Raw genomic sequence first — 9,985 nt, forward strand, 5'->3', positions numbered from 1 at the left:
ATTGTACAAAACTTTAGCAATTATATAGCATAATAATGTAATAAAAATTTTCTCGGTTCCCATCTTTTTAGCATGCGATGTCGATTGAAATTGTCATATTGCTCGTACGAATTATTATATATGAATCTCATATTAATAAATGACTAAATCAATGTCTCTTACACTTGAATAATTTTATTAATCTCAATTGACCCGCAATTTGATCGTCTATCTATCTGTCCGAAGTACAATATACATATATTAAAAGTTATAAAAACATTGTACAATAGATAATTTTATATTTTTTAAAAACAGAAAATAATATGAAAAATTTAAACCTTCTAACTTCTACGTTAAACATTTTTTTAATTAATAATAAATTTTCAATTATAATATTATCAACTAACGATAAAAGAAAAGCGCCACTTGTGGTCGCAGAAGACAAGATGTTAGTGATACATTGATTAAATATTGAGAATATATTTGATCAATATTGAATCAATATTTAGTTAATATTATGCCAATAATTATTATTTATTATTAAGATCTATGTATATTTAAACATGCGCACTGATTACTCATCCAAAATTTAATTACATTGGATATCAGATATAATGTTATCAAATTATATTCTAATTGGGATCTTTTTGATTGATCATAGATCTTCATGAATCCTTATGAACTGGCGCCATCTACAACGTTAGAAATCTGACAATGAATGCACCGATGATTGTCGGCTGCGATGTTACGAAACGGGGGAACCTGGCCCGACACGGCGCCGTGCAAAAGCCGTCACGTCGTGACGGCATTCAGTTTCCATTTGTGCGCGCGCTTCATCGGCAGATAACCGTGGATTTTTCTTGGAACTTTCCATTGTAGAGAAGTGAGTAATTCACTTAATAAGAAAATATTACTGATCAACTGATAGAATATAAAAATTCGCGTAGCGAAAGCGTGGACACGAATGAGTTAAAATTTGAAAAATTCGAATCCTCAATTTGCATTTACAAATAGGAATACAAAAGAGTTAACACAAGATCTTTTATTCCAATGATTTAGTTGTGCAGAATAATTAGTATTGTTAGTAGTATTGTTTAGAACTAATCGGTATTGTTCACAATTATCTTCTCACAGATTGAATTTTTGATCGCTTTGCAAAAAATACGCTATGCTCTATGAAGATTAATCCACGCTAAAATAAGATCGTTAATTTTTCCTCGTTTCCCAAAATTTGGTGCACTTGCGCAATAAAACGATAAGTTATTAAATCTCGCTGAATCGTATTTAAACTAAAAAAGTTTCGGATTTGTGGAGTAAACTTATAGTAAACGTTTTTCGATAAATTCATAAAACGAGGCAGCTTATTAGATTGTGAGTCTTAAGGAGAAGAGCAAGTGTTGCGTTATATTCCAAGTGTGTCATTCCCAGGATTGGGTACAGATAGGCCGTGTTCCGATATATGCATTGCCAGTAGTGAAAATCTACAGTTCACGTTATGTACACTAGAAAAAAATTTTTTTTAATTTATCAGAATTTTAAATTAATTGAAATTCTTATAGATTTAACTAGAAAAGTACAAATCAGACATTTATAGTTAAATCTATCAAACATTCTAGTTGAAATAACTAGAAATTCAAATTATGATAATTAGAATTTTGAATAATATGATCAGAATTTGTTTTGTTTGTATCTCTTATTGTATAATCAAAAAATTTTTTCAGTGTACATTATAGATTTGTATTATTGGTAACATATATCCAAACACGGTTTTAGACAACTTCTTAAATATATGTATGCATGCACCTGATAAATGTCTGTCATTAGGATATCTAGATCTACGCAATACAGCTATTTGTGGCAGACACAGTCTTATTGATAAAAAAAACTAGTATTATTAACAAAATTATGTTAGACTAGAATTATTTATATTGTTTTTTTTTTAGAAAAAGTTTATTATTTCTTAGATTTTCTTCAATTTTATTGATATATAAAAACGTTATTTTTTTCACATTTGCACTTTATGTAATGTTGTTCGTTACACTATCAGAAACGTAATCGTATGAATTATTATAAACTATTCAATTTGATGAGTTCTTATTTCAGATAGATCTGTTATTTAGGAACTTTTTATGCCGTATTTTTTGGAAAAAATAACATATTTATAATGTTCGAGTATATACTATACAAACGGTCTTGCATTACGATATCGCTACATTTGTTTTAGTGCCGAGACACTATGTTATGTCTCTAGATATTTTTTGTAGAAAGTACAGTAGCGTATAAGTCACTACTTTATTTTAAAAGATAATTAAACAATTTAACGTTAATCGATGTTGGTGTTACTTTAATCTATCGGTATCAAACGTCAATGATATAAAGGTAATCTTCCTCTCTCCTCTCTCTAATATTAATCTGTTATCTTTATTATTTTTAAGAATAATTAATAATTGATTAATTCCTATATATAATTTTTTTTTTTCAAATTAATTTTATAAGTAATATTATATACATTTTTTTGATATCTCGCGATGCGATTCTAGCAGCACGTTCTATTGTGTATAAAAAACGCTATGTTTCCATATGTTTAGCGTTCAGCTGTTTGCATATTTCTTCACTGTCATATATACACTTTGTGTAAACGTAAAACTGAAGTACGTAGGGAAATATGTTATTTCTCTATTTAATGTGTCATACAGCTTCTAGTCTAGTCAGCTTTCGAATAGTCTTTAAGTTTATCGCATGTTGTTTTATTAGTTTAACTTTACCTTTGATGTGACATTAATTGTTATTATTTTATTAGTACGTTTATTACTGATTGAGACTTTTTTTATGTTTTTAAGAAGTATTCATATCAGGTCAAAATAAAATATGTATTAAATAACATTATTAGAAGTTTTTATTTTGTATGTTGTGCTCATTAAGTAACTACAAAAATATTATATCATTTTTAATCGTCATGTTTTCATTTTTTTATAATATAAAGGTTAAAATAAATTGTGAGATATTAATAGTTAAATAATTTATAATTACGTAATTAGTTAATTAATGATTTCTTTTATAATGGTGATTTAATTAATGATTTCTTTCATAATGGTGATTTCTTTTATCTACTTTTACTTTTATATTTATTAATTTTAATATGAAAATTACTTTTACTATCAATGACCAAGAAGCTCAGAAGTAAAATGTATCTAAATTTTTATTATGATCTATACTCATATTTAAACTAATTTACTTCAGTCTTAATGTATCGTCGTGTCAGTATGATATCGTGATTTATAGTCGACTTCTATTAAAATGTAAATAGAGCATTATTTGATAATTGTAATTATATATCAGTGCAATGTTTACAAAAGTTTCTCTCTATGTACTGATATCATAAATTTATTACTTATGTCATTAAGTTAAACAGAATTAATCAAAATTTAACTTTGTAATAGAAAGTCAATTCAAAAAATAAAAAATCTAATTACTGGTTATCAATTTGTCGACAAATTATTTAATTATCATTTGCAAAAGATTTGCTTACAAATGTATAACGATAATGTGGATATACGCATATACGTTATGATTTATTAAGAAAGAATAGATAAGGAAACTTGTTATTTTATTCGTAACTTTTTAACATTTTAAAGCAATAAAAGATAAGATTTTTGTTAATTTTATGCTAAATATATGTCGTCATATTGTATACCTCTCATATGATTTATTGTTATTGAAGTCGGCTTTAAGGTCTTTTTTAACCGTGACAGGTACTCTCTGGTCACGTAATGTGTGTAACACATTCGTAATCTGGGCGTGGATTAGAATGCGAGATTCACCGCATGAAGGCGCACTTCCTCCTAAACTTGCATGTTGCATTGCACTATTGTTAACCCTCGAACCCTAGCAATGATATTTCTTTGTTGTCGTGGATTAGAATGCGTGATTTACGCAAATTCTGTTGTAGTTTAGAAAATATTTCTACCACTTCAATCATTATCTTTTAGCGAGATAGACTGTATGTTCCTTATCCCTCAGTAAATTACTTTAATAAAGACAGAAGAATTTTAGAATTAAACTATATATATTATTTTAAATATTATTCTATTATAGGATTTGATTTATACACATGTACGTTTTATAAATGCAATTTTGTACCTTTTTTGATACGTCTCGTATGTACTGTTATAAACCGCCATGCAAGATATTGAAAAAATTATATTGTTCAATATAATCAATTTGAAAATATGTATTATATATATTGAAAATTGACTAATTTAAAAAAATAATAGAGATAATCTAGATTAATATGGGAGGGAGCATCTTTATATCATTGATTTTTTAACAATCGACAATATTACAGTTTCGAATTGTATTTACGTAGGTTTGGGTTTCAATGACACGATCGTTCTCTGAAATTCTCTTCTATATCATTTTATGCTATCATTGGCATCTGTTTGACACAAGCAGTAGAAAATTCTCGGTAACGAGGAGTGGCAGGATGAAGAACGATTCGACCGTGAACTATAAATTCCGATTAAATACAGTCGGGCATAGACTTCGTTCGGGAAATGTGCTTTCAACGCTATTACATCATTTTATTTTTACTTTATGTTGGTTTATGTTTGTTTTATGTTGATTTATGTTTAATGAACAATAAAAATAGAATGAAATAATAATGCTGTTAAAGCACTCTTCATAGTCATAAATGAATTCAGTCGCCTAGTGAATTGCAGAATGAATTGCCGATTGTCACAATAGTGGTAATTTTTTGCAGCAATATTTTTTACATATATTCATAGCAAATATTATAAGAAAGCGCAATAGAATTCTCCATAATTCTATGATAACTTATAGTTTTTGCTTTAATGCACTCTGTCACGGAAACATTAATATACGTGCATTTAATTACTTTTTCTCGCATCAGAATTCAGTTATTCACACATAGAAGACTTTGTAATATAATTGGCATGTATTATATCTAAATATATACTTAATACTATTTTTATGCTTGTATATATTAGAGAAAGAAGATGTCTGAAGAAGATTCTTTTGTATATATTTACAATTTTATTATAAATCTCCTGATAAGAATATAATACTAGATATACATATTGTTGGTCTTATAATTTAATGACTTTTTATGTTAAAGTTGATAAAGAAAAATTTAAAGCACATTGCAAAATTGATTTTAATATATTTAAAATGTTTGAAAGTGGCTAAACAATTACAAAATATAAATAATGGAGAGCATACAGCCATAACAATAGATGTTAACACAAGTCATATATTTAAAATTCACATATAAATAAGTAAGATGTTTTGGTCAAGATTTGACCATTATCAGTACAAACAAGATGACAAAAAATAAAAAACTTACAAAAAAGATTTCAATTAAGCAAAAATCGCTAGTCCGAAGGTGTTACAATAATAAATGAAATTACAATACATGAAAAAAATTACTAAAAAGAAATTACATAAAATTAAAAAACTCTGTCTTTCAAAAAGAATTTTGAAATGATTAAAATAATATATATATATAATAATATAATGTTACTTCTAACTCGGATTCCTCCAGTATTACTAAAAAGTTTTTTACTATTCCTTATTTCAAAAAAACTTCTGAAAAATTTAAATTTTTTACGAGACAATTTGACTTTAATATAGCATATAAACCAATGAATTGTATGAACACTTTTATAAAAACAGGTAAAGATAAAATTAAAAAAGAAGATTATTCGAATGTTATCTATAAAATTAATTGTCAAGATTGTAATTATTCTTATGTAGGACAGACAAAAAGGAAGTTAAAGACGCGACTAAAAGAACACATAAATGATTTAAATAAACCTACTAATTCCTTGTCAGTTATCTCTTGTCACAAACTGGATAGTGATCATACGATTGATTGGGATAATACTAATATTCTTGATTCCGAACATTCGTATTATAAAAGAATGGTCTCCGAGATGATACATATCAAACGACAAGAAAAAAATTTAAACAAACAGAGTGACACAGAATGCTTTCCTGAAATTTACTTTCCACTCACTTGGAAAAAGCCCCTCTACCTACACTTAGAATTACTCTCTCCACTTTCACTTCCTCTGCTTTGCTTACATAATATAAATAGACTTCCTCTTGTTACGGTTTTTCATAATTGTCGGAAATAATTTTTAAACAGTATTTAAAGTGTTCATTACTTACTCCGGGTCATATTTGTGAGAATTCGTGCCATAAGACACATGGTAAGTGTTTGTTCATTACAATTTTAGATTAATTTTCGCGAACAGGTATTGGAAAAGTTGTTATAAGCGTAAAAAAATTTTTTTTAAATTTTAATAGAACTTGTGAATTCATTTTTACACGAAGTTGCTCATTGCTTTTTAAAAAAACAGGAATCGTAACAGAAAGTCACATCAGAAGATTTGAAACATTGTTAAATTTAACTCTCTTGATTTCTATTCACGCTGTAAATTCATACCACAAGATTGAAAAATTATTTTACCATCTATGAACTTGCGAGCATTGCATTTTTAATTTTATGTAATTTCTTTTTACTAATTTTTTTGTGTAATTTCATTTTGATATTATTGTAAAACCTTCGGACTAGCGATTTTTGTTTAATTAAAATCTTTTTTGTAAGTTTTTTATTTTTTGTCATCTTGTTTGTATTAATGATGGTCAAATCTTGACCGAAACGTCTACTTATTTATATGTGAATTTTAAATATATGATTGGCGTTAACATCTATTGTTGTGGCTGTATGCTCTCCATTATTTATATTTTGATTTGAATATTTTAATCAATTACTGTTTACCGGTGACCTTAAAGGTGACCTTAGATGGTTAATAATACTGTCAGTATTAACAAATACTGATCGAGTGTTAATATTAATAGATTGATGTAAAATATAGATGGTGATCTAGATTTTGATCTAGATTTTTTCTCAAGCTTTAATTAGGATCCATGTCACAGCACAATAGATAATGTATGTAAAACTAAAGTAAAATACATTGTTACTAATATTGATCGTATAAGATTGTAAAAATATTCAAAATATTGATGCATACTGTCAGTATTACTAATTCAAAATTACTGATCAGTATTATTAACCGTGTAGGGTTACCTTAATAGTTGATACACAGTCAGTCATCTCGTTTTACAAAATTGTAATTACTTTACATTCTTCATTAAAATGAATAATTCGAAATCACGAAATAATAGCACAATAGTATTTATACGATTATTTTTTCTTTATTCTTGGCTTGTTCACTTTTGTCAGATAGCAATTAATCAAATTATTTTTATCACCTGGATTACATTGACAATCATTGTTATTTATAATTATTGACTTTAATTGACAGCGCATTTAATTTGTAACATCAATTAATTTGTAATTTAATTGATGTACAACTTCAATCTTGATAAAAATAGAATTTTTAAAATATCTTTATTACCTGAATTATTCTGAAACTATTAAAACAGTTTAAGATATGATAAAAATATATTTTTATTTTGTTTTCTATAATTTCAAAACAATCTGTGAATACAATTTAACAAAAAATTATCTATTTTTATATACATATTATATATTTATATTATAGTGTAAGAATTCAGAAATTTTAGAAAGATTTTATAATATTAAACAGCAAATTTTTAAAGAACACTGATAATTTCTTAATCATTCTTAAATTTGAGAGACTTTCAGAGTTTAGCTCGTAGCTCTACGTAACACTTAATTAATTCTTGTTACTTCAGTAATTTCTACTCTCGCGCAATGCATTAAATTAACTCCTACCGTGCGGAATCAATTATGAAAATTGTTCAACGTTTTTAATTTATTAAAGGAGACCAGAGCCGATTGTTAACATATTAATTGTTAAAATGCTTATAACTCAATTAGTATATGACAAAAAAATCTCTTTTTTATTGCAGATTGTTGATATAATATTATTTTATTGTGTAAAATGATTTGCACCAAAAGCATTGTATATATTATTTACGACTTTAAGAAAAATAAAGTTGGTGAGTAAATTTTTTTTATCATTGTCTGACAAGTCTTTGGCATTATTTATCACTATATTCTTATATTCATAGAAAATGACATGTCTTAGAAAATTTTTGCTACAACTAATTAATTATTATCCTGAGAAAGTTTGTGAATACAATCTCTTTTATTAAAATTGGCTATGTGTAGTAGATTAAGCAAAATCCTAACAGACCTCCACGGTATGTACTTTGAACAGCCCCAGGATGTATCTCGGATAAAGTGCTATTAGGGAATGAGATGGAGTCAGATGACAATTAATTTTAATACCTATAAATCGATACATTTTTAGAGAATATATTTACAAATATATTATATTTCATATAAATGTATGTTTTTTTAAATTTTTATATAGATATATAGAGTATAGTACAAAAAGAAATTACGGATTTTATGATTAACATTATTTGTATTAATACAATTAAGTAACTTATTTGTACGATGATAAATTCAAGAATAATATTTTTTTGTACTTGAAGGATGTAAGTATATTATAATATATACAATATTTCAAAATCAGATCATTTTTTTTCTAAAAATTACGAATCAAAAACTGTAACAACCGGTCCCGGTCTCTCATATATAAATAAATTTTGATATTATTTTAATGATATATTACTTCGATCAAAATTGTGCAATAAATCGATCAAAGTTACAGTCACTAAGATAATGCGATTACTAGAACAGATTACGAGATATCGAAGATAAATTTGTCGACACACCTTGTGCACATCCTATGTTGGTCGTTCCTTTTATCGGATTTCTAATGAAATTATTGGACTTAACATGAATCTACATTATTACAATTTCTTAGACGAGAACGAGAAAGAACTCTCGTTCACTATCGTAGTATTTTTAGCTCATTAGATTATAAAAAAATACATGCTTCTCCTCGTACGCATCAAGTAATAGAAAATCGAGAAATAAGACTTCCTTGATGCAATTCTCACTACTTGAAAGAAATTACTAGTAATTATTAAATTACAATAAAAAACGTTTATGTAATCCAGAGCAATAATAGTGCGATTATTATTTCTCTGTAATACGCAGGGGTTTTTTACGAGAAGTTAAGATCGAATCGTAATCACGTGGTACGTTAGTCGCTGCCCTTTGGCGATAATAAAGTGAGTCATGTTAATTATAATGTTTTTAATTTGCGTAATGATTCATTGTACAATCAATTCATTCAGGAGATACAGACATCGATACTTACGCAATCAATCTGTACCACTATTAACCTTTTCGTTATTATTTAATAATATATTTGTAGACAAATTGAGCAAATTATATCTAAAAAATAATTACGGTTTTACAATAAAGAATGTGCAAGAATTGATTATCGAATATTTTGCAAACAATAGTACGAGCAATATATATATCATTTTTATATTAATTATCATTTTTATTTGATTAATACGTTCCATGGCTTGCGAAAAAGCATAATATTACAAAATCCGTAAATCTTATCAAAAATAGACAAATAATTATTGACTAAATTGTGCATAAAGCATGACAAATCAGTGATAGTGCTTGCAAGTTTAAAAACAGAATAATCTTTTTGTATTAAACTATAACAAATTTCTACAATATGTGCGTCTTAATAAAAAGTTGTAAAAATTGGTTTTTTATAATTTACAAATATTTCATCAAGATAATTTACTGCTATCTGTTAAAAATGGATACAATTCTAGAAAATGATTGTGATGATAGAACGTGAACAACTTCTATCACCATTGATGAAAGAACTTCAAATCAATCTTCTATACTTAGGATCCATGGCGCCATTGACGGCACATCTCTCTCATTTTCAACGATATAACGGGTGTGCAGCACAAATGCGTATTTTTTCGATGTTACTAGCATTACGTTATTTTTCTTATAACATAGATTACGATATTTTTAATTTATTAAAGAAATAGTACATATATATATAACGATATAATTTAATTCTTAATATAAAATTTAATTTTTAAT

At 26.5% G+C, this 9,985-nt stretch overlaps 1 protein-coding gene across 1 annotated transcript in view; it reads left to right on the forward strand.

The window, feature by feature from the left end:
- The first annotated feature begins 781 nt into the window (after nt 1-781).
- Nucleotides 782-9,985, forward strand: part of LOC108756767 (acyl-CoA Delta(11) desaturase-like) — a 23,315-nt gene continuing 14,111 nt past the window's right edge. The window contains exon 1 of the mRNA XM_018500803.1: nt 782-862. The gene's annotated coding sequence lies outside the window, so the exon portion shown is untranslated. The remainder of the gene's footprint in view (nt 863-9,985) is intronic.

This window comes from Trachymyrmex septentrionalis, unplaced genomic scaffold (assembly GCF_001594115.1).
Source record: "Trachymyrmex septentrionalis isolate Tsep2-gDNA-1 unplaced genomic scaffold, Tsep1.0 scaffold13, whole genome shotgun sequence".
Taxonomy (NCBI): domain Eukaryota; kingdom Metazoa; phylum Arthropoda; class Insecta; order Hymenoptera; family Formicidae; genus Trachymyrmex; species Trachymyrmex septentrionalis.